The sequence below is a fragment of the Benincasa hispida genome, chromosome 12, assembly GCF_027475165.1.
Source record: "Benincasa hispida cultivar pf3 chromosome 12, pf3_genome.v1.1, whole genome shotgun sequence".
In the NCBI taxonomy this organism is placed as follows: Eukaryota; Viridiplantae; Streptophyta; class Magnoliopsida; order Cucurbitales; family Cucurbitaceae; genus Benincasa; species Benincasa hispida.
In genome coordinates, this window is record NC_143489.1 from 40,987,271 (window position 1) to 41,012,060 (window position 24,790).

Genomic DNA, 24,790 nt, shown 5'->3' on the forward strand with positions numbered 1-24,790 from the left:
TGGAAAAAATTTTGTTCAACAACCTTTATGACATTTTTTACATTCAAATGGTGCTCTCTCTAGATCTCTTTCAAGGAGAATCTTCATCAAGGATTGAATTGCAAGTTGAATTGATAGGTGTAGCTCCTAGGTATAGATATTAGGATGATTGGTGGTGTTGAAATTGATGTCCTAAATCTCTTATATTCTCATGGTTTGTAAACTTGTATAAAAAAATTGTTATTAATAAAATAATCGTTATTTTATATGTTCATTACCTCAATCCAATAAATTAAGATCCTAGGTTATTTTATGTAGCTTAAACATGTATGTGATGACATACAGGTGGATCATGTTTAAGTAATAACCTAAATGGTATGTAGTATATGGATAAGATTGGGTGTCTTATCCTAGTAACACTACAGATATGACCCACTTTGTAATTGTTACAATTGTTGCAAAGTGTTATAAATGATTTGGTCCTAATCATTCATGTAGAGAAATGTGAGTGTGGTATCTTATACAATGAGTTTGTATAAAACTAGACCATGAAATGATTAGTCTCTCTTTATAACCCTGTTACTTGAAGACGCCTACATTTCACTAAGATAGGTGGCTTGACCTTAATCTTGAATGAGTTGTGAACTCTTGCCTATGAGCGTGGTCCCTTAATTTGCATGGGTGAGAGTGATCAGATTTGTCGACTCAAAATGTCTACCATTTTGGAGATTCATCAAAGTGGGGAGCTAGGAACTCAATTACACAAGATGGAATTCATTTGTTTCCTTTGTTAGGGTAAGTAGATGAATTGCTCCCTTAAGGGCTGATTTTGAGCCTTGAACAAGGAAAGCCCTCACACTCTCACTAGCTAGAGAGAGGTCTAGTTATAGTTGGATTATGACTAATTGTTCATTAGAGAGATCAATGATACTTAAGGAGTTGATGTAACAATAGGGGTAAAACGATAATTTTGACCCAACTGTACTTACGAGTAATTTGTGAAGGGTCAACACACTGTTGATTGGTTATATGTAATTGACATAGACATATACCTACAGTGTGAATAGTGTAGCTGTCGGTCTTTAGCAGAGTGACCAGCAGTTAATGAATGGAGATTAATTTTATCAAGAAATTTAATTAATTAATCTCGTATAATTTGAGATTCAATCTGTAGGTTTATAATGTTAGGTCAATAAGGATTTATGAGAATCAAATTAATTTGAATTGTTCAAATTAATTAAAGAGAATTAATTGTATGAGATACAATTAATATAATATATGTTGATACATTATATTATAAAGTATAATGTGTTTGATACATTATAATATGAAGTTTTAATGAGAGAAATAAACATTTGCATGTGATTCAAATATTAAATATATGAATGTGATTCATATAAAAACTATAGATTAAATTTAATATGAATATGATTCATATAAAAACTATAGGTTAAATTTAATATGAATATGATTCATATTAATACGATAGGTTATCTGAGAAAATATAAACTATATATTATATTATATGTGATATAATAACTTATAGGTTATATATTATATGAGATATAATATATGGTATTTCATTATGTTAATGTAATATAATTAAATAATATTTGAATTTCTGAAATTCAAAATAATGATCTCTCAAGGTTGTTAATGTTGGTTATTTGAAGGGAGTTATCACAACTCTCTTACTTATATTCTTTAAGACATGGGTTTTGATAGAGGGATGAAATATGCGTGTTTTAATGCAGATGAATTCTGCTTACACAATCCCTCGTCATCTTCTCTCTCTGCCTTTCTCTCTAAGAACACTTACTTCCCTAATACTAAAATTAATCTAAGAAGTTTCATATTGCTGTGTTCATGAGAATTGTTCAAAGAGGAATTTTGCCAATCGTGATCTCAAAAAGAAGAAATGAGAAGATTGGATCTTCAAAGATATGTACACTAAGTACTTTTTCCTCTCTGTATTTTGTGTAGAAGCATATGTTTATCGTATAATTTTCATCTCTTCTGTTTCTTAGATTCTATAAAATTAATTTCTAAGACACCGTTTGTATGCTTACACTGTGAGAATTCCAATCCCTTCCTATGGTTGCTCATTTGCAGGTGAAAACTTGACCAAACAACTTTGAAGTGGTTGAATAAAAAATCTAATTTTTGTTACAATCGCGTTGAAACAGTCAAACCCAACAACGCGATACGGATGCAATAGCAATGTGGTCATGATTCTTATTGTTAGTTTGCACTAAGAATGACTCTTTTACCTCAAAAAACTTACATAAGCATAAAATAACCAAAAGCAAGAGATATTTTCATTCTTTATTAACTTGTTATTATTATAAATATTATAATAAAAAAAATAGATGTCCATTACTTATTGTCCCAAAAGCCATGTGTCACCATTCATGTTGTTCATGTGCCATGTAGTTATTCATGATAGGTGTCTATGTAAGTCTACATTCTACTTGCTACTTTACCCATAAATAGTGGTATTTGGTGGATCTCAAGAACACACCTACATCGGTGAGAATTCTACTTCCACTAATTTTCATTTTATCCAATTTCATGATTTTGGTTATTTTATGTTTTAATCATTTTATTTTATAATTTTAGTTTTTATTTATCTATTATTATTATATAAAAATATTATTATATTATATTTTTCATATCGTATTCCCATTGTGCTCCTCAATTTTCATAACACGTTATCAACATGAACTCCTATCGTTTTCTCTGCTAAAGGTAGGTCATAAAGGTATGTCAATTTTTCCCTTTTTGTTATAATTAATAAATTAAATGTTATTTTGCATATTTAGTACATATTAAAATTCTTATAAATATAATATTTTGTGATAGTGTTTCCATGACAAATCTTACAAAATTAGAATTCGCAATCCTTGACATTAATGACAATAATTATTTGTCATGGATGCTCGATGCTGAAATTCACCTGGATGCTATGAACTTGGGAAAAACAATTAAAGAAAGAAAATACGACATCCAATCAGGACAAAACAAAAGCTATGATTTTCCTTCATCATCATCTCCACGAGGGATTGAAAATAGAGTATCTTACAATAAAAGATCCCTGTATCTTGTGGAAAAATTTAAAAGAGAGGTATGATCATAAAAAAACAGTTATTCTTCCTAAAGCTCGTTATGAGTGGATGCACTTAAGGCTACAAGATTTCAAATCAGTAAGTGATTACAACTCCGCATTATATAAAATCAGTTCAAAATTATTGTTATGCGGAGAGAAAATTACTGATGCTAATATGTTAGAGAAGACATTTTCTACATTTTATGTCTCGAATATGTTCCTGCAGCAGCAATATCGAGAGAAATGTTTTAAATAGTATTCTGAATTAATTTCATGTCTTCTCGTGGTCGAACAAAATAATGAGTTATTGATGAAAAATCATGAATCTCGACCAACCAGAACAACACCATTCCTTGAAGTGAATGCTGTAAATTTTAATAATAATCATGATTGAGGTCGTGACCGTGGCAGAGAAATAAATAATTATTAATTTCGTGGTGGTCATTCTAATCATTTAAATTTCAAAAGGACCATACCAAATGATGATCACAAAGGAAAAGCTCCACAAGATAAAAGTTCAAAGAGTGTTGAAAATAAATGCTTCCAATGTGGAATGACTAGGCATTGGTCATGTGCCTGCCGTATGTCAAAACATTTAGTTGGCCTCTATCAAGCCTCCCTGAAGAAAAAAGAAAAAAATGTGGAAGTAAATTTTGCATACAGGATAATGAAATATTTGACCCATCCCATATGACAAATTTGGATGTGACGGACTTCTTTGAATCTCCTGAAGAGAAGATTGGCACAGTTGGTGGCACATGAAGTGTTTCTTTTGACTTTGAGAATATCTAGACTTAATGTTATTGTTTTCTTTTATCTATCTTCATGTTTTTTAGTAACTTTTTTATATTTTAAGTGTGGTTTTTCTTATTGCAATTATTTTCTTTTAATGAAGAAACATGGATCATTTTCATATGTTGGGTGTTTCAAAACTGAGCAAAGAAGATCTATGTCTGACAAACAGTGCAATTATACATACAATACTTACAAATAAAAAATACTTTTCCTAAATTGACAATGTTGAAAGCAAAAGTAAATACAATATCAGGTTCTACAAACTTGATCGAAGGTTTTTGGAAAAACAAATATTATTTTGCATAAAGGAACAAAATTTACAATTGACAATGCATTGTTCTCTAGTCAATCAAAGAGAAATCTTCTAAGTTTTAAAGATATATGTTGCAATGGTTATCATATTGAGACCGATAGTAAGAATAATGTGGAATATCTATATATCATATCCACTGTCTCAAATGAAAAACATATATTGGAAGAGTTACCTGCTTTATCTTTTGGATTGTATTATACTCATATACGAGTAATTGAAACATATGCAACAATGAACCTAAAGTTCATGACAGACATATTTACAATTTGACATGACCGATTGGGTCATCTAGGATCTATAATGATGAGGAGAATTATTGAGAATTCAAATGGACACCCATTGAAGAACCAGAAGATTCTTCAATCTAATTAATTACATGTGATGCTTGCTCTCTAAGGAAAATTGATAATTAGACCATCACCAGCTAAAGTGGGGATTGATTCACCTGCATTTTAAGAACGAATTCATGGTGATATATGTGGACCCATTAACCCACCAAGTGGACTATTTAGATAGTTTATGGTATTAGTAGTTGCATCCAACAAATGGTCACACGTATGCTTATTGTCAAGTCGAAAGATTGCATTTGCAAGATTAATTGCTTAAATAATTAAGTTAAGAGAACAATTTCTTGATTATTCAATTAAGACCGTCTTGATAATACTGGTGAATTTATATCCCAAGCTTTTGATAATCATTGTATGTCAATTGGGATAAGTGTTGAACATCTTGTAGTTCATGTTCATACACAAAATGGTTTAGCAAAATTATTTATAAAACGTTTTCAATTAATTGCAAGACCATTACTTATGAGAGCTAAGCTTCCTTCATCTGTATGGGGACATGCTATTTTGCATGTAGCGTCACTTGTACGCATTAGGCCAGTAGCTTATTAGAAGTACTCGCCATTATAATTAGCTTATGGTCATGAGCCAAATATTTTCCATCTGAGAATTTTTGGATGTGCAGTATATGTTCCAATTGTTCCACAACAATGCACTAAAATGGGTCCTCAAAAGAGGTTAGAAATATATGTTAGATATGATTCCCCATCAATTATTAAATATCTTGAGCCCCTGACGGGTGATGTATTTATTGCACGATTTGTTGATTGCCATTTTAATGAGACAAAATTTTCAATATTAGGGGGAGGAATTAAGAAGTTGGGAAAAGAAATTACATGGAATGCATCATTATTGTCTCATTTAGATCCTCGTAAAAATCAATGTAAACTTGAAGTTCAGAAAATAATTCATTTGCAAAATATAGCAAATCAATTACTAGATGCATTTATAGATGCAAAAAAAGTAACTAAGTCACATATACCAGCTGCAAATGTTCCATAAAAAATTGATATCTCAACATAACAAGTTGTCACTAATGAGTCTGGAACACGCCAAAAGCGTGGTAGACCAGTGAGTTCCAAAGATAAAAATCCTCGAAAACGAAAAATAATTAATAGTGATAAAGACTTGGTTGAGGATGTCAATACCCATAAAGAAATCCTCAATATGACTACTGAGGAAGGTGAAGTACCTAAAGATAATAATGAAATTTCAATAAACTATGTCATGACAAGAAAAAGATGGAATCAAACTAAGGTATTTATTGATAACATTTTTACGTATAATGTTGCTCTTGATATTATATCTGAAAATGAGGATTCTGAATCAAAATTTGTTGAAAAATGTCGACATAGAAAAGATTGGCTTCAATGGAAAGAAGCAATCAGGGCAGAATTAAACTCACTTTCAAAATATCAGGTTTTTGGACCTGCGGTCCGAACACCAGAAGGTGTTAAACCTGTGGGATACAAATGGATATTTGTGAGGAAAAGAAATGAAAATAATGAGGTCACAAAATATAAAGCAAGATTAGTTGCACAAGATTTTTCACAAAGACCTGGTATTGATTTTAAGGAGACGTATTCTTCGGTGGTAGATGAAATTACATTATGATATTTAATTGGCCTGACTGTGTATAAAAGTCTAGATATGCATCTTATGGATGTAATCACAACATATATGAAAATCCTAGAAGGATTTAAGGTAGCTGAAACATATACATCAAATTCCCGGTAACGGTATTCAATAAAGTTATAGATATCATTATATGGATTGAAACAATCAAGACGGATGTGGTATAATCACCTGAGTGGATATTTATTGAAAGAAGGATATCAAAATAATCCAATATGTCCCTGTGTTTTTATAAAGGAATCATAATTAGGATTTGCTATTATAACTGTATATGTTGATGACTTAAATATAATTGGAACTCTTGAGCTTTCAAAGGAAATAGAATGTCTTAAGAAAGAATTTGAGATGAAAGATCTCGGAAAAACAAAATTTTACCTTAGTTTGCAAATTGAGCATTTAACAGATGGAATATTTATTCATCAGTTAACTTATACATGAAAAATTTTGAAAAGATTTTATATGGACAAAGCACATCCATTAAATATTTCAATAGAAGTTTGTTCAGTGGATATAAAGAAAGATATATTTCGACCTCGAGAAGATAATGAAGGACTTTTTGGTCCTGAAGTACCATATATTAGTTCAATTGGTGCACTTATATATCTTGCTAATAATACAAGACAAGATATTGTATTTTCAGTAAATTTATTAGCTAGATATAGTTCTTATCTTACAAAAAGACATTGGAACGAAATTAAGCATATACTCCGTTATCTCTGAGGAACATTCGATATAGGTTTGTTTTATTCAAATTAATCAAATTTTGATCTAGTTGGTTATGCAGATTCTGGATATTTATCTAATCCACACAAAGTTAGATCTTAAACAGGTTATCTGTTCACATGTGGAGGAACTGCTATATCATGGCGATCGGTGAAACAGACTATAATGGCCACTTCCTCAAATCATGGTGGAATTCTTGCAATTCACGAGGCTAATCGAGAATGTGCATAGCTAAGGTCAATGACTCAGCACATTCATGAAACGTGTGACTTGTCTTCTAATAAAAATCTTCCAACAATATTATACGAAGGCAACATATTTCAATACATAGCCCAAATCAAATGTGCATAGCTAAAATGAAATGTGCATAGCTAAAATCTTCCAATACATAGCCCAAATCAAAGGAGGATATATTAAATGAGATAGAACAAAGCATATTTCACCGAAGCTTTTCTACCCTCATGATCTTGAAGAAAATGGCGACATTACTGTATAATAAATTTGTTCGAAAGATAACCTGATAAACTTATTTACAAAAGCATTACCAACCGCAACTTTTAAAATATTGGTGCACAATATTGGAATGCGGCGACTCAAAGATCTTAAGTAATGTTTTCATGAGGGGAGTAAATATATTGTATTTTTTTAGGAGTATGTATTATATGAAATATGTACTCTTTTTCCTTCACTAGGGTTTTTCCTATTGGGTTTTTCCTAGTAGAGTTTTAACGTGTATATATATATAATATATATATATATATGTATGGGCATCTAAGAGGGAGTATTATGAATATTATAATAGAAAATAGATGTGCATTGCTTAGTGTCCCAAAGGCCATGTGTCACCATTCATGTTGTCCATGTGCCATATAGTTATTCATGTTTGGTATCCATGTAAGTCCACATCCTACTTATTACTTTACCTATAAATAGTGGCATTTGGTGGATCTTAAGAACACACCTAAATTGGTGAGAATTTCACTTTCACTAATTTCCATATTACCCAATTTCATGATTTTGGTTATTTTATTTTATTTTATTTATTATTATTATATAAAAATATTATTATATTATATTTTTCATATCCGTATTCCCATTGTACTCCTCAATTTTCTTAAGTTATCATTTAATCATATATATTTTCTTCAAATTATACATGATGCATTCAAGAAACCACCTTAAATTCATAGGCAAATACATATCAAAGTGAAGTTTATCACTATGCTTATTTGAAACTCTCCCACCTCAAAAAAAAGAATACACGTTAATAGGTTAAACTATGTTTACTTTCGCACAAGTATGTGGTTCTTACCTAATAAATAACTAGTGTGCGATAAAAACAGAAAAAGTTCGTCAAACACAAAATACAAAACTTATGAGCTTGCTACTATATATATATATTAAAGGATTAAACAGATAAATCCTTAAGAACAAGGGTCAATTATTATTATTTTAAACCATATATGAACAAACACAATCTGAAAAATTGACCAGACTTGTAATTTTAGATATTTTCTAATAAAAATTAATAAACTTATAGTTACATTGAATCTTTTAATTTATCAAATTATCAATAGTTTTACTGCATGAATGTCATTTCCTTTTCATGGTCCAAGGATTTTTCTTCTGTATATGATAACAGGTTGAAGTTGATTGTTTTAGATCCTATTTGATTTTTGTATTGGAAATTTATAATACAAATCTAAATGTATAATTAAGGGCATTTTCAACACGTAAAAATTGTAGATATGGTAAAATTCTTAAATTTAAATTTTCGTTTATTATATATTTCAATTTTATCCTTTTAACAAACCCACATTTTTTGGTATATCTGTCAACTAATATACCACATTTAAAATATATCAATTAGGTATTTTTCCCATTGATTTGTATAGTTTTTATTTTTTGTTTACAACAATATGAGTTATTACGGAAGAAATCTATGAAGGTCCTGAGTGGAAACGTGAATCGTCCTAATTTTTGTTTTACAGAATTCAAAATTTTGCACAAACAATTATGTATTTAAAAGGATAAATTACAACATACCAAAGAACAATAAAAGAGAAAAAGATATTAAGGTTTCAAAAAATCCTTACCTTTGAAGAATAATCTTCTTCATGAAAAATCCCTCCTCTCGAACTATCACGAACAGTCATAGAAATTCCAAAGATTCACCATCAATTTGGAACTTCTCGTACTCTCTTTTGGGATGAGAAACACTAAGGAGTTGTGGGCTCTTAGATGTTTTCGATGAAAGAGAGATTGAGAGGAATTGAGAGAGAGAGAAATTTTGCAGAAAAAAAAAAACTTTCTGTGTCTTCGACAACTAAATGAAAAACCAAATATCTTCTCTGAGAGGATGATCACTCCCTCTTTGAGTACCATGATCATGCAAGAAGATGGGGAGGGAGTTACAATTCCATCCCAAAAAACACTTTCAAAATAAAATAAAATAAAATAATTTATTTTAATAAATCTTTTAATATATATATGATAACCACCTTACCATATAATATATATTAAACTATATGTTATATCAAGTATAACACATAACATATAGTTTTTCATATTGTATCAAATACAATATAACCTATAGTTTTTAGTCTTTCATTAGTGCATTATATTTAATATAAATCTCATTTATATTAAAAACTAATTATATGAATCTAATTCTCATAATTAATATTTGAATCATATTCAAATATTTATTTTCTATCTCAAATAAATATTATAATTTATCAAATATATTATATTAATTATATCATATATAATTATGCAAAATTAATTATATCACATATAATTAATTTCCTCAATTATTTTGAACAATTTAAATCAATCCAAAATTGATTCTCATTTAATCCATGTTGAGCTATAAAGGGGACCTCATGAACCTGTAGCTTGAAGCTCTAATGGTACTTGAATAATAATTAAACTGCTTTAATTAAATTATTCAACATCCATTAATTGTCGAACACTTCACGAAAAACTGATAGTTCTATGAGCGGGCTTAGATCGCTCCGATCTCACAGTGACCGGAACATAAACGATAGACATTCCATACTAATAGTTATGCAAATTAAATCCATCAACAACATACTCAGAGTATAATAAAACATAGAGAAAAAAGGTTCATACCAAAGGAAGACGATCTTCGTATGTGTGAACCCAAAGAAGCGGAAAAACTTCCCACTGATCTACCAACACCCGACGAGTCTGTCGACTGTTACTGCATGATCCGAATGTACATGAACAAGGCCATGGGGACAACACCACCACAAGGAAAATTCGGGTATCCTCGGGTCAAAAACCCAAAGAGTGGGCTCTGATGAGTTTGGTAGAGGACGAAGGAGAAGACTTCGTGTAGATGATAAGCACGGGTGAGAAGAAATTTGCTATCGTATAGTGGATGCTTATCATATAGTAGAGCTACACGATCGTTTAGGAAAAACTGGACGATCGTTTAGGAAAGAGGTATACGATCGTTTAGAGAACGTGTGAACTAGAAGATCATTTAGACGAATGAGATTCTATCGTATAGGCTCTCGCGATCACTCTTTCACGAATTCTTTTTAGGGCACCGGCTATCAAATGCACGACTGAATTATATCTTCAAATGAAAACGATTTTCAAAACTTCAATCTGCCGGTTACCATAACCTTTGCGGTCTCATCTTCCCCCGTCCAAACATGGATTAATTGGTTAATTATTAAATAATTAATCAATTAATTTAATTAATAAATATAATCATATTATATTTATATCCTATAGTTTGATATCATATATCTACTATAGTATTTTTCCTTTACTTGATATAAATCATATTTATATCTAATTTTCTCCAAAATAATCTATCTCATACATTTAGCTAATTATATCATATATAATTAACCAGTCCAATTATATCATATATATAATTGAATTTCCTCTTGTCAATTTGAACATTTCAAATTAACCCAAACACTGGTTCTCGACTTTATCCAAGCTACCCAGGTGACCTAACGGACCTGTGGCTCGAAGCTCCAACGGTACGTGAATAGCTGACTAAACTCTTTAGCCATGAGATTCACCTTCCGTTAACTGTTAGTGATTCCACTAAAGACCAATAGCTGAAATCTTCTTACCACAAATATATTTCTGTGTCAATTGGATATAACCAATCATGAGTACAATGACCTTTCATAGATGCTTGTAAGTACAGCTGGGCCAATTTACCGTTTTTCCCCTGTAGTTACATCTCACTCCTTAAGTACCATTGATTCCTCTAATGAACAATACAACATAGTCCAACTATGTGTGAACACCTCCCGACCAAGAGAAGGTGTGTGGCGCCACATCGTTCAAGCCCTGAAATCAGCCTTTAAGGGAGCATCTATCTACTTACCCCTGCCTCGGGGAAGGAGTGAATTCCATCTTGTGTAGTTGAGTTCCCAACTCCCAAATCAGACGAATCCCCAAAATGGTAGGTTTGAATCGGTGACTTGGCCACTCGCACCCATACAAATCAAAGGACCGCCCTCAATGGCAAGAGTTCCCAACTCACTCAGGATTGAGGTCATCTTACCTATGGTCATCCTAGTGAAGTGAAGTCTCTGTCATGAACGGTGTTATATAACGAGACTTTAACACTTCGTGGTCAGGTCTTATACAAACTCTTTGTATAGGACGCCCCCGTTCGCATGTCCCCAACACGAATGATCAGAATTAGATCATCTGTGGCAAGTCACAACTTTTGTGACCATTCCACAAAGCGGGCTGCGTCCGTAACATTACCAAGATAAAGTTTCCCTCCTATATCCATATACTATAGACCATTTTGGTTATCACTCAAGACATAATCCACTTGTATATCACCACGTACATGCTTGAGTCACATACAGATAACTAGGGATTTTATGTTTATTGGTTTGTGATAAAGCAAATAAAACAAATAATCGAGCAAAACAACAAGGTGTGAAGTAAATATCATATATTAACAATCATAGGTGTTCGTATATACTGTTTACAAACTACAGGACACGAGACTTTAGGGCATCAACCCCAACACGCACTACATATATATTTCTGTGTCCATTGGATATAATCAGTCAACAGTGTGATGACCCTTCACAAATTGGTCGTTAGTATAGCTAGGCCAAAATTATCGTTTTGCCCCCGTAATTACATCTAACTTCTTAAGTACCACTGATCTCTCTAATGAACAATAAGTCATAGTCCAACTATGATCAAACCCTTCTCGAGTCAGGAGAGGATGTGGCGCCACATTGTTCAAGCTTCGAAATCAGCCCTTAAGGGAACAATTTATCTACTTACCTCATTGAGAAATGAGTGAATTTCATCTTGTTTAGTTGTGTTCCCAACTCCTTAATTAGACGAACCCCCAAAATAGTAGGCTTATTGAGTCGATGATCTAGTCATTTTCACCCATACAAATCAAACGACCGCCTTTATAGGCAGAAGTTCACAACTCACTAAGGATTCAGGTCATGCCACTTATGGTCATCTTGGTGAAATGTAAGTCTTTATTATGAACGGCTTTATATAATGAGACTAGTCATTTCATGGTCCGATTTTATATAAATCCCTTTGTATAAAATACCTCCACTCACATATCTCCACATGAATGATTAGGATAAGATCATTTGTAGCACTTTACAACAATTGTAATATCTACAATAATGTCACCAGAATTAGGTATCCAGCTTTATCCCTCTACTACAGACCATTTAGCTTATCACATAAACATGATCCACCTGTATGTCTCTACATACATGTTTAAGTTACAGATGGTAACCTTGGATATTTGTTTATTGGTTTGTGGGTTTAATACTACTAAATGTCAAATAAAACATCTCATATTTTATTAAATAAATAAAATATTTATACAATACAATTACAAACTACAAAAATCTTCGAAATTTAGGGCATCAACCCCCACAATTACTTAATTTAATTTTTATATTTGCTACATTTTTTTTATCCCTTTTATAGTTTTTTTTCCTTTTTAAATGATGTTGTTTCTTTCATTTTTAAGTACAAACACTACTACAGAAATTGGATTACTTGAGGTTTTTCCAATGTCAAGTAAAGGGTATACTTGACACTTATAAAAGTATCAACTATTCGAGTGTCAAGTATAGTGTGATAACTTGACACTGTAAAAACGTCAAGAGAAATAATTCTTGACACAATTTCCGTGTCAAGAAATATAATACACTTGACACTAATGACATGTCAAATGTATTAATTCTTGACATTTATTATTGTGATTACTCTTGACATTTTTTATTTGTCAAATATATTTTTATCTTGACATGAAATAAGGGTCAAGTAATCTAATTCTTGACACATTTTCAATGTCATCTATGTTTTTTTTTTTTCCAAATTAAATATTCAAATTTTATTTCCATTTCTCATTTCATTTCTCATTTCCTGCATTACATTTGTTACAATAAGACAATTCCATCGACTAAACAGTTGCACATATATTTCAGGTCTACATATCAACCCAATACATTCAACATAACAATTGAGAATACTAAAATAAACAATTCCATTCTTCTATTACTCATGTCTACATGAATGGTTCTAAAATTTACAAGACGAACCGTACAACAGTACGATAATTCCAAAAATTTACATTACTCTATCAACCCACCCCAATATATGATAATTCCATATGTAAGACCAATCTATATGTGCTATGTATTCCAAAAATACCCCGCGATCGCTATATAGCAATAGACGATAGCCCACAAACACCCCGCGATCGCTTACTTGGAACTACATGATCGCTTACAAAACATTACACGATTGTTTATCAGTTCTATACGATCGCCTACCAAATTGGAGGCCTATCAGAAATATTCCGTCAATCTCCGTTTTTTTAACCTTTTTATTTAATACGAAAAAAATGTCAAGTAAGAGCGTCTTATACTTGAGTAAAACCTTATATTACTTGACACGAAAATCATGTCAAGTAAAGGTTCGCGTGAAAATTTTTGAAATATTTTGTCAATCTCCGTTTTTTTTAACCCTTTTACTTTACACGAAAAAAATGTTAAGTAAGAGCTCCTTATACTTGACACGTGAAACGTGTCAAGTAAGACCTTATATTACTTGACAAGAAAATCGTGTCAAGTAAAGGCTCGCGTGAAAATATCCAAAATATTCAGTCAATCTCCGCTTTTTTAACCCTTTTACTTGACTTTTTTTTGTCCAAAATCATATTACTTGACGTTTTTTCCACAGAAACGTCAAGTAATTAAAAACTACAAGTGTCAAGTAATGTAGATTTTGTAGTAGTGAAATGTACAATAGGTTGGGGAGATTCAACCTAAAGCTCACTAATACTCCGTTTACTATACTCATTTTGACAATTTAGTCATGTTCGGAATAACTAGAGAAAAAGAATTTTTAAAAAATTCATTTTTATGATTTTTTTAAAACACTTAAATAATTAGTAATTTTCAACTGTGTATCAATAATATATCAAATATCTATCAAATGTGTATCAGCAATGTATCAAGTGTATCAGACATATATCTAGTGTATCAAATATATCTAATGTATCAAGCGTATCAAGTGTATATCAATAGGATATCAAATGTATCATGGGAATTGAGTTTTTTTTTTTTTTTTTTTTTTTTTTTTTGCTATTTTTTGCAAAAGTAATAGATCTAACTTTTTTAATTTATTTTTTCAAATATGCAAGAAACTGTTTTGTATTTAATTTTATATTTATGAAACTTAAACGTGTAAACTAACTTTAACTGTTGTAACTTTTAGTTCTTGGACACTATTTTCAATTGCAGTAACTTCCAAGTTAATTAAGATGGTGGTTTGTTGAAATTTTTTTTTTTGAATGAATAAAACCTACAAGTTAATTTAAGCTTCTAAGTTAATTAAGTTGAGATTTGTTGAATTTTTCTTATAGGAGTAGACCCCGTTACCTATTAATTAATTATAATATAAGTATATTAAAATAACATTTTGGTGTCTTAGAACTTGTGGTATCTTGGTGGATATATTTTCAAAAGGTTCAGTTTTTCTCTTTCAAAATAAAATTTAAAATTTGTTCCTACCTCTATAATTGCTCAAAAAGAAAAAAAAAATTCCTCTAAAAACTTTGGAAATATATATTTAGTGTTACGTCTAATTTTTTGGAAAAATAATTATTATCCTTAAATAACCAAGTGCTAAAAATTAACTTCAAACTAATAATTTTGAGATTTGTTTACTAGACTAATTTAGACCCTCTTAAAAATAAGAATCAAAATAGTATATTTGATTGTGGATATTTAAAATTTTTATAATAAAATTTCGAAGTCATTTGATATTTTAATTAATAGTTTCTCTATTTTGATTTATAATTTCAAATATTTGAGAACCCAATAAGCTTCAATTCTTATGATGAACAAAGAATCACATCATTATTTTATTATTTTTTTTTTAAAGATATTGTAATTAAAGTGTGAGATGGAGATATCGAATTTCTGATCTCGAAGTCATTAGTACAAACACTATGCCAATTGAACTATGTTCATGTTAGCATCATATCATAATTTCAAATGGAGCATTTTAATCGAGTAAAATTACTTGAAAACTATGTAGTTATTGTGTATGCAAAAGCCATGCAGAATTCATATGATAATTAAAAAAAAAAAAAATCTTTTTTCTTTCTTTTCCTTTTTTAAATTTCTTAAGAGGAAATTGTCAGACTATCCAAATTTTCCACTTCAAAATTAGTACATTTTTTAAAACTCGTTAATTTCCATAATTATATGAATTTTAAAATTTCCAAATGAATTTATCAATCATGATTTTTCCAATAAATCTCAAATACACTATGATTTTTTATTGTAAAAGATCAAATTCTGCAAATGAAAAATTAAGTTTAGGAAATATAAAGAATCTCGGTGTTAATCTATTCGAGATTGCACTGGAAAAACGAAAATATATAAAATCTTGGTGTTAATTTTGTTCGAGATACACCAAGATTCTTTATATCTCCCAAAATTTACTTAATTTTTTTTTGGCAAAAATTGATGTTTGGGCTAAAAGATTTGAAAAAACATAAAAAAAATTTATATAAAATTTGGAAATATTACATAATATTTTTTAAAAAACTGATAGAACTACTAGAGATTTCATTAAAAAAAAAAAAAACCAACAAAATTAATAAGTTAGAAAAAATTAAATTTTTATATGTATCTCGAAGGTCGATCTCGGGTAAGATAGACCGAGAAAAACTATTTTAACGAATTTTTAAAAAGATACTAATTTTGAAGGATGAAAATTTGAAGAGGCTATTTCTTACCAATTCATGCAGGTTAAGTTAAAATATTCTTTTTAGATATCCACTATACGTAGAAATTTTATTAAACTAACTGTGACTATTTATCAAATTTAAAAAGATTAAATTCTAACTTTTTAGAATTGAGACTAGATTCTCATTTTTTTCAAACTATAAAAATCAAATTTACCATTTAACCAAAAAAACAAAAACAAAAACCATAGAATTAATAATAATAAAAAAATATGATAAAGAAAAGAGAGGCATGAATTAGACCAGCGGCAGAAAATATTATTTATTTATTTGTGGGTATTTTTATAAACAAGTAATTAGGGCAAAAAGCATATTATATACATAAAAGTCCAACGGTGTACCATGAATTTGGATTTGGAATTTAGCTAACAATTCCAAACACAAAAGCCATAGTCATCATCTCGCGTTAAACGCTTCACACTACAACCTAATAATCCACATACTAACTCCAAATTCAAATTGCTTATTTTAATATGTTTATTATATTAAAAAGTAGACCCTCAAAATTAATTATAACAAATAAAATTTTATAATCCTCATAAGTATTAAATTTAAATCATCACTTGACCAAAAAACTTAAATTTTAGTGAGTAAAGACAAATTTAATTATAATATCTAATACTTCCCGTCACTTATGGGTTTGAAATATGTAGAAGAGTTCAATATTAAATGGAGAAAAAATAAAAGTGCAGATCTGATACCATATTAAATCATCAATTAACTCGAAAGCTTAAATTGATGAGTTAAGATAAATTTAAATATATATCATGTAATAAATATATATATAAAATAAAATAAAATAAAAATTCAATCGCTTTGACCACCGAACAATATATTCTTCTCAATCCACCCCTTCTCATTATAACTCTCAAGGACACAGCTTTTTGTTCTTAGAAATTAGGCCAACTGATGAGATAGAGAGAGAGAAGCCAAATCTTGCAAATTTCTCTTTCAAAAGACCTGAAAAAGAAAGAAAAAAACATAGAAATTCTCTCTTTCAAAGATGGTTTGTTGTGTGTATGGATCAGTAGCAATGAAGCCATGTGTTGCGGCTTCCTCGCCTCTATTTCATCGTCCTTTCAAAATTAGAGCTCAGTGTTTCAGAGATGAAGGTGACTTTTTCTATCAACACATCATTCCTTCTTTTACTACTTTATGCTTTTTCTAATTAGGTTTGAAAATGATTTTGAAATGATTTGAATAAGTTTCGTTGGATTTAAAATTACTTCTAACATTTCTTTTTGATAATTTAAAATCAATGTAATCTTTGATTCTTTTATACTTACAAACACGATGTTCATATATAATCAATATGTCTCGAGATGATTTTATTTGTTTGATAATCACTTTTAAACATGTTTTGAGATAAAATTTCTTTTAAATATTTATGTTAAATAATAAATTTAGTCTATAATTTAGATAAAGTTAGTCTTATGATTTATAGTTAAATTATGTTTTTATGGTTTGATATAATCTTCGTAAATAATCCATATCGCTGTGATGTCATATCGACTAAATTCTTATTTGCCCAATACCATGACAATGGAATTTATAATTTAACAAAAAGATTTCTTATTGTTAGTCCAAATTATAAGATATAATAGCCCAAGTGTCAATTGTGTTCTTAAACTGAATAGAGAACCCACGAATCAATTGCGTTTTTAAAATAAACAGTAGGTGTCGTATGGTAAAAAAAAATTCAGTTTTTGGCATTATATTTTTAATTTATTATTTCATTCTTTTCAAATTTTCAGTTATAATTTTAACAATAAAATATTTGAATTCTTAATCCAATTTTAAAAACGAAAATTACTTTTTTAAATCTATTTTTTAAAAATTTCAAATGTTGGTTTGATTTTCAAAAATATTAATAGAAGGTAAGGTATATAACAAAATCTAGATGAGCTTTGTCAAAGAAGTGGTGTTTATAAGTTTAATTTTTCTTAAAAAAAAACCAAAAACTAACATTTAAGACCTTGTTTGGAAATCATTTTATTAATTTCTTTTTTTTTTTTAATTATGCTTGTTTTCATTTCAATTTCTCCATTATGATGTTCACTCATCTTAAAGGAAACACTCTAATTTCTAGTCAAATTTTATGAATACTAATTTTTTATTATTTTAAATTTGATTTGGTTTTTGAAATAACAAGTAGAAAATAAACAAAACATAGACATTCATGATTGGATTCATTGTTTATAAACTTAATTTAAAAAAATATAAATAAAATAATTACTGCACGAGACCAAAATGTTTAACTAATCAAGCCTAAAGTTGTTAGATGTCAAATGGCGACATCTTGATTTTGAATTATAAACTTATGTATCCACTTTTAAGTTGTATGGAATGGACTGAGTCATTATATGTTATTTATTGGTCTTAAATATAATTTAACTATAAGAATTAAAATGGTTATATATATTAAAATGAGAAATTATTTCGATAAAATTATTGAAAATATTTACAAAATATAGCAAAATTTCAAAATCTATCCATAATAGATTATAAAATTTTGTTATATTTTATATATATTTTAATTCATTTTTTTATATTTGAAAACAGTCTTATTAAAATCCACAAGATAAATTGTTATTTCTATGATTTGAGTAAAAGTATAGGTCTTTTAATTAACTAAGACTTTACTAAAAATTTAGTTGATGAACTTTCAAATTTATATCTATTTAGTAACTAAAATTTAAATATATCTTTAGACTATCAATTTTGTATTTAGTAGTATTATACTTTAAAAATGTCTAACAAATCTTCAATATTCAATTTTATGTTTGATAGATTCTTTATGTATTCAAAATTTTAAAAATTAACTAAATCTAATAAGATTTATTTTAGATGAGACTCTAAACTTTTAATTTTTGTATCATACGTCGATAAGTCAGACACAAAATTTAAAACAAATTCAAGAATCTATATATCGAAAGAAAATTGAAAATTCACATCCTTATTGGATGTAAGAATTCTAAAAGTTTTTGAGGATTAAACTTATAATTGATTTATTTTTCTTATTAAGGGATGTATGGTTATTATGATTTATTACATTTGTCAGTTAGCTTAGGCATAATTGTGATTATGGCACAGGAAGGTTCAGTAAGATGGTAGATGGCAACTTGGGAGTTTTAAGAGAGAGAATAGAAGAGATGAAGATGAGAGAGAAACTAGAGAGATGTTTGAGTTGCAAACATAATTATGGATGGAACTATGTGGCTTCCTATGATTACAAACTCAAAAAAGACCAACAATTTTCTCAGTTTCTTCACTTCTCATTACTAATTATGAGGTCTCTAGGTTTAACATTTCTTTCTGGTACTTTTTCCCTTTGTTTACTTTCCTTTTTACTTCATTTTAACCACTAATTTAACCATTTCGAGAGAATGAAGAGATTTGAACCTCTAATATGATCGACAAAATATGCATATTAAAGAGTTAAGTTAGATCAAATTGACATTTTAAATTTGTATGCTTTGCTCATAGTTACTTTCCTTTTTTAGAATACTACCGTGTAAAATTATATTTGAAAAATATATTTAAAGGCTTGTTTAATTATGATTTTGTTTGTGCTTGAATATTTTTCTTTAGTTCAATGATCGACATTTGTACCACATGATCCCTTGTTCATGGGTATATGCTTTCATATGCTCCGATTGACAAGAATACATTAGTGTTATAATTTTATACATATTGTTCTTAGTATACACATATTTGTCTAAAAGATAATTAATACAACGCTAATTAATCAATTGGATTTTATTCTAACAATTAATTGTCAATATGAATATAGAAGAATGACCCATAAGATGGGTATATTTGTGACGAAAAAATAGGAAACTCATCTAAGTCGTACTTAAAAAAATTAATTATTATTCTAAGAACGTTGGTAAATATTGGTCAAGTTGTGCTTAAATAATCATAATAAACCAATCTATCTAACTTTTTTAAGAAAGAAAAATTATATAAACCTTCGGTAAACTATTCATGGCAAACCAAATTATATAAACCTTCGGTAAACTATTCATGGCAAACCTTGAGTTCTCAATGTTATAGAAATTATTTCAAATAGTAGAATTGTTGAAAATATTTATAAAATATAGTAAAATTTGTCGATAGATACTAATAAAATTATTAGTGTCTATCAGCGTCTACCATTAATAATTCTAAAATTTTGCTATATTTTATAAATATTTTGATTCATTTTTCTATATTTAAAAACAATCCTAAATTAAATTGATTTAAATTATAGACTTTTAAGATGGTAAGTGAGTTGTTATGGCCATTATTTAAAAAAATAATAATAATGATTTTCTTTAGTTCTCTTACTAGCTCTAATTACATATTCTTATTTTAAATTTTCTTTAATTAAAACTTTAATTTCAATACATTCAAATAAATAAAATCTTGAATTAATAATTCCATTAGTTTAAATCTTGAATTTTCGTGACTATATTAATTAATACCATCTATTATATTTTATTTGGATAAATCTTTTGAGCCTTATAATTTTATCAATTAAGTCTATAAATTTTTATAAGTAAATCAATTTGGACTATCACAATTAGTGTTTTTTTTTTAAATCATTCATACGTCATCGATTTTCTTAATTCAACATTTAAAAAAGTCTACACACAGTAAGAATTTGATATTGCATTGATGATTTTCAAAAGTAATTCTGATAAATGATCTAAATTGATTCTTTTATAATAATTTATGAGTTTAATTGAAAAAAATTAAAAATTACACATGTCGTTTTAAAAATGAAATCTGAAAGGGTTTAGGATTTATACACTTACTAATGTTTTACGACTTATATGGATAAAATGATTAGTTTAAAAATTTCAGAAATTAATTGAGAGGTGTAAATTGATATTCACTAAAAAAAAAAAAATCTATCCCATTACCGAAAGTTATGCAAGCTAATTTTGGAAACACATAAACTTCATCATACTTTTTCTTAGAAACACAACATAATAACCTACTTAGTATTTTTGTATTTCTTCCCTGAATTCACGTGCTTAACTATATAGAGAGATGATTCTTACCAATGAGAAGACGTGTGATATTATTTACCTCTATATAGAATATTTAGATTGTTGTTAGTGTTACCATCTATTTCATCTCAAAAGAAATCATTAATATTAGGTAAAATATCAATTTAGATCTAAACATTTTCACTTCCTTAAGACAGATATATGATAAATTTATATTGCTTTCTTATATTACTTTCATAACTTAGCTTCTTTTATTATTTATTATTATTTTTGTAGGTTCCTCCTCAACACTAGACGAGAGAGATCTTTGAAGAAGTGCAAGCACCGTCACAACCACTCAAAATCCCATGAACAAAAACATTTTCAAGGGAACGTTTTTTTCACTTGTCTTTTCTTTTGTGTGTTTTAATGAGACATTCATCGGAGACAATGTATCATTTTATAATTGGGGGTGGTTGGATATGTTGTCTGACAAGTTCTTAAGCACCTATGCTTGGAGTTTGTGGTTGAGCTTGATTGTATGATGCTTTGGCCACATATTATGTGATGACGACGATCTGTGATAGGTTTTTGATAATTTCTATTCACATTGTTTTTTATTCTAGAGAATGCATGTACGAATTTGGGCTAAATTTAAAAGTTTTTCTTGACTCCCATATACTATGAGCAAATAGCCATCTTATCTATAGTTGTAAGTGTACTAATAATTAAAAATCAAAATTGAAATAATATATAAATCTAATATATAAAATTTAAATTTTAAAATTAAAATAATATATAAATTGATAAATTAAGAATTCTTCATTTCTCTTTTTTCTTCCTTTTGTACAAGTATATATATTGTACAAGAATGTTAGGCGCATAGGAGGTATTATGGTGCGATGTTTTGAATCAGGTGGAAACGTAAGGAAAAAAGTGGTTGTGTTGGAAGATCACGTGTTGAACTATGCACCACCAAGGGAGAAAAGTTGGAATTAACGCATGAGGAAGGATGGGCGCATAGGACCTAGGGTTGGCACATAGGTAGGCCTTGTAAACTTCATTTTGATTTTAAGAGGAGCAAGAGGGAAGCATAAGACATATCCTTGGAAGAGAATTGTACCAAGGAAGCCAAAGAACCCTAGTGGGGCGCATGCTTGGGGAGTTGGGCACATGCTGAAGAAAGTTGGTTGCATACTCTTGCCTAAGACCTAAATGGGATATGAATTTATTAAGAGCCAAGTTGAGGAACCATACATCTAAACCTAAGGAAGCATGGGTTGGAAACACCATCATGGGCACATAAAGAAAAGATTGGATGCATGGAGGAGGGTGGATGAAGCCACCATGTGCCCAACCTAGGTTAAGTATGCGTTAATGGGAGAATTCAGTGAGTAAGGTCGGATTGACAACAATATGAAGTACGTGTCTCAACCAAGTGAAGTCTTGGTCAACCCAAGGATTAGGTGGATGCATAGTAGGATATGAAGAAGAGCAGAATGACACCTAAAAAGGGGCTATGCATTGAGCTAGTATTGTGGGAGACACTCAAGCTTTACTTGCAAGGATGGGGTGTCAAGGAGGATATGTTGAACCTTGCATATGGTTGACACATAAACTTGCCCTACAAGAAAAGTGTCATGCATTGGATCATATGATATGATATGTACGGTTTAATGAAGCTAGCATGATCGGGAATGTGTTCTCTCAAAGTTAGGTTACTAAGTTTCCGTTGTTTTGCATAAATGACTGTGTAACTTTGCTTTTGCTTGATGGCAAGATTGTAAGGATTGGTCGGGAAAGTAGAATTGTACCATGGGTAATTGTTAGCATGTCTCGAGCACGTCTAATGGGATATTGTCGACATGTGCACATTTGGCGGGACATATTGGGTACTGGGATTGTTTCCTCGCACAGTTGTCTTCGTTTGGTCGGGACTTCCTGAGAAATGCATGATCATGCTAGTAGTATCTCAGTGGTCAGGCTGGGATGGTAATATTTTATTCCTCGATGTTGTTCATATTTCAAAATGAATTACTAAAGGAAAAACCTAGTTTCCTAAATTCATTACCACTCACTAAGCTTCTAGCTCACATTTTCCAATGTTTTGCCCCCCCCCCCCCCTCCCCCCCCCCCCAGGCAGCAGAAGAGGATGTTTTGGAAGTGTTACTTGAGGTTAGGATCTACTACTTTAGCGAAGCGAAACCCTGGATTCTACAGCAATAGAAAATTACTAGGAATCACAAATTATATATTGCAAACCTAGTTAATATAAAGAGTCGTAAACAATTTGTTTAACTTGAAATTTAACCCATTATGTTATAAGAATTATCTAATATACAGGGGTAAGGGGACAGTACATATCACAAAAAGGTGATGTTTGTCGTCTTCGTGCCTTCTTTTGAACTTACGGAGTTAGAATGAGAGAGGGTGTGAAAATACCTCCCATCAATTTGGAGGATGAGAATCACTAATGCGCAACTTGCCTAAAAGAAATTCAAAGTGGCTCTTCCCCAACTCATGCATTAGTGAAGATATCCGCTAAATGAAACTTGTAGGTACATATGAAGGAGAAATAATGCCCGTTGTAATAGCTTCTCGCACAAATGGACAATCAGCCTCAATATGTTTTTTTCTCTCATGAAAAATTGGATTTCGAGCAATGTACAATGCAGACTGACTATCACAATAAAGATTTATGTCCTTCATATGATGCACTCCTAAATCGCCAAAGAGTTGTTTCAACCACTTCAAAGTTCACAAGTAACCGCCACCATGGAATGGTATTCTGCTTCAGCAGAGCAGCGAGATACTGAATGTTGTTTCTTAATTTTCCTTGAGATAGGACAATAACTTAAGAACACAAAACAACCATTCAAAGATTGTTGTGTAAGAAGACAACTTGCCCAATTTGAATCGTGACAACCTTCTAAATTTAAAAAGTCGTCAGAATGAAGAAAAATTCCTTGACCTAGTCCTTTTCAAGTAACGAACCACTCAAAGTGCTGCTTTCCAATGTTCCTCTCTTAATTATTGCATAAACTGAGATAGTATATGAACCGCATATGTAATATTTGGTCCAGACACATATAAGTAAATCAAAAGCCTACAAGATGCCTTATTGGGATTGGTGTCCTAATTCTTCTGGTGGTCTCGTAGTTTGTAAACATTTTGTACACATTGTTATTAATAAAATAAGTGTTATTTTATTTGCATTTACTCATATCCAATAAACTAAGATCCGTGGTTATTTCATGTAAACTTAAGCATGTATGTGAGACATACAAGTGGATCATGCCTTAAGTAATAACCTAAATGGTCTGTAGTATAAGGATAAAGGATAAATACCTTATCCTGTTGACACTACGGATACGACCCGCTTTGTAGATATTTACAAGTGTTGTAAAGTGCTATAAATTGTCTGATCCTGACCATTCATGTGAAGGCATGTGAGCGGGGGTGTCCTACAAAGAGTTTGTATAAGACCGGACCACGAGATGATTAGTTTCTTTATATAACGCTGTTGATAATTGAGACTTACATTTCACTAAAACGACCATAGGTGACATGACCTTAATCTTGAGTGTTTTGGGA

General features: G+C 29.9%; 1 pseudogene; it reads left to right on the forward strand.

Moving 5' to 3' along the window:
- Positions 1-2,073: 2,073 nt before the first annotated feature.
- Positions 2,074-3,479, forward strand: LOC150031993 (uncharacterized; annotated as a pseudogene).
- Positions 3,480-24,790: the final 21,311 nt, after the last annotated feature.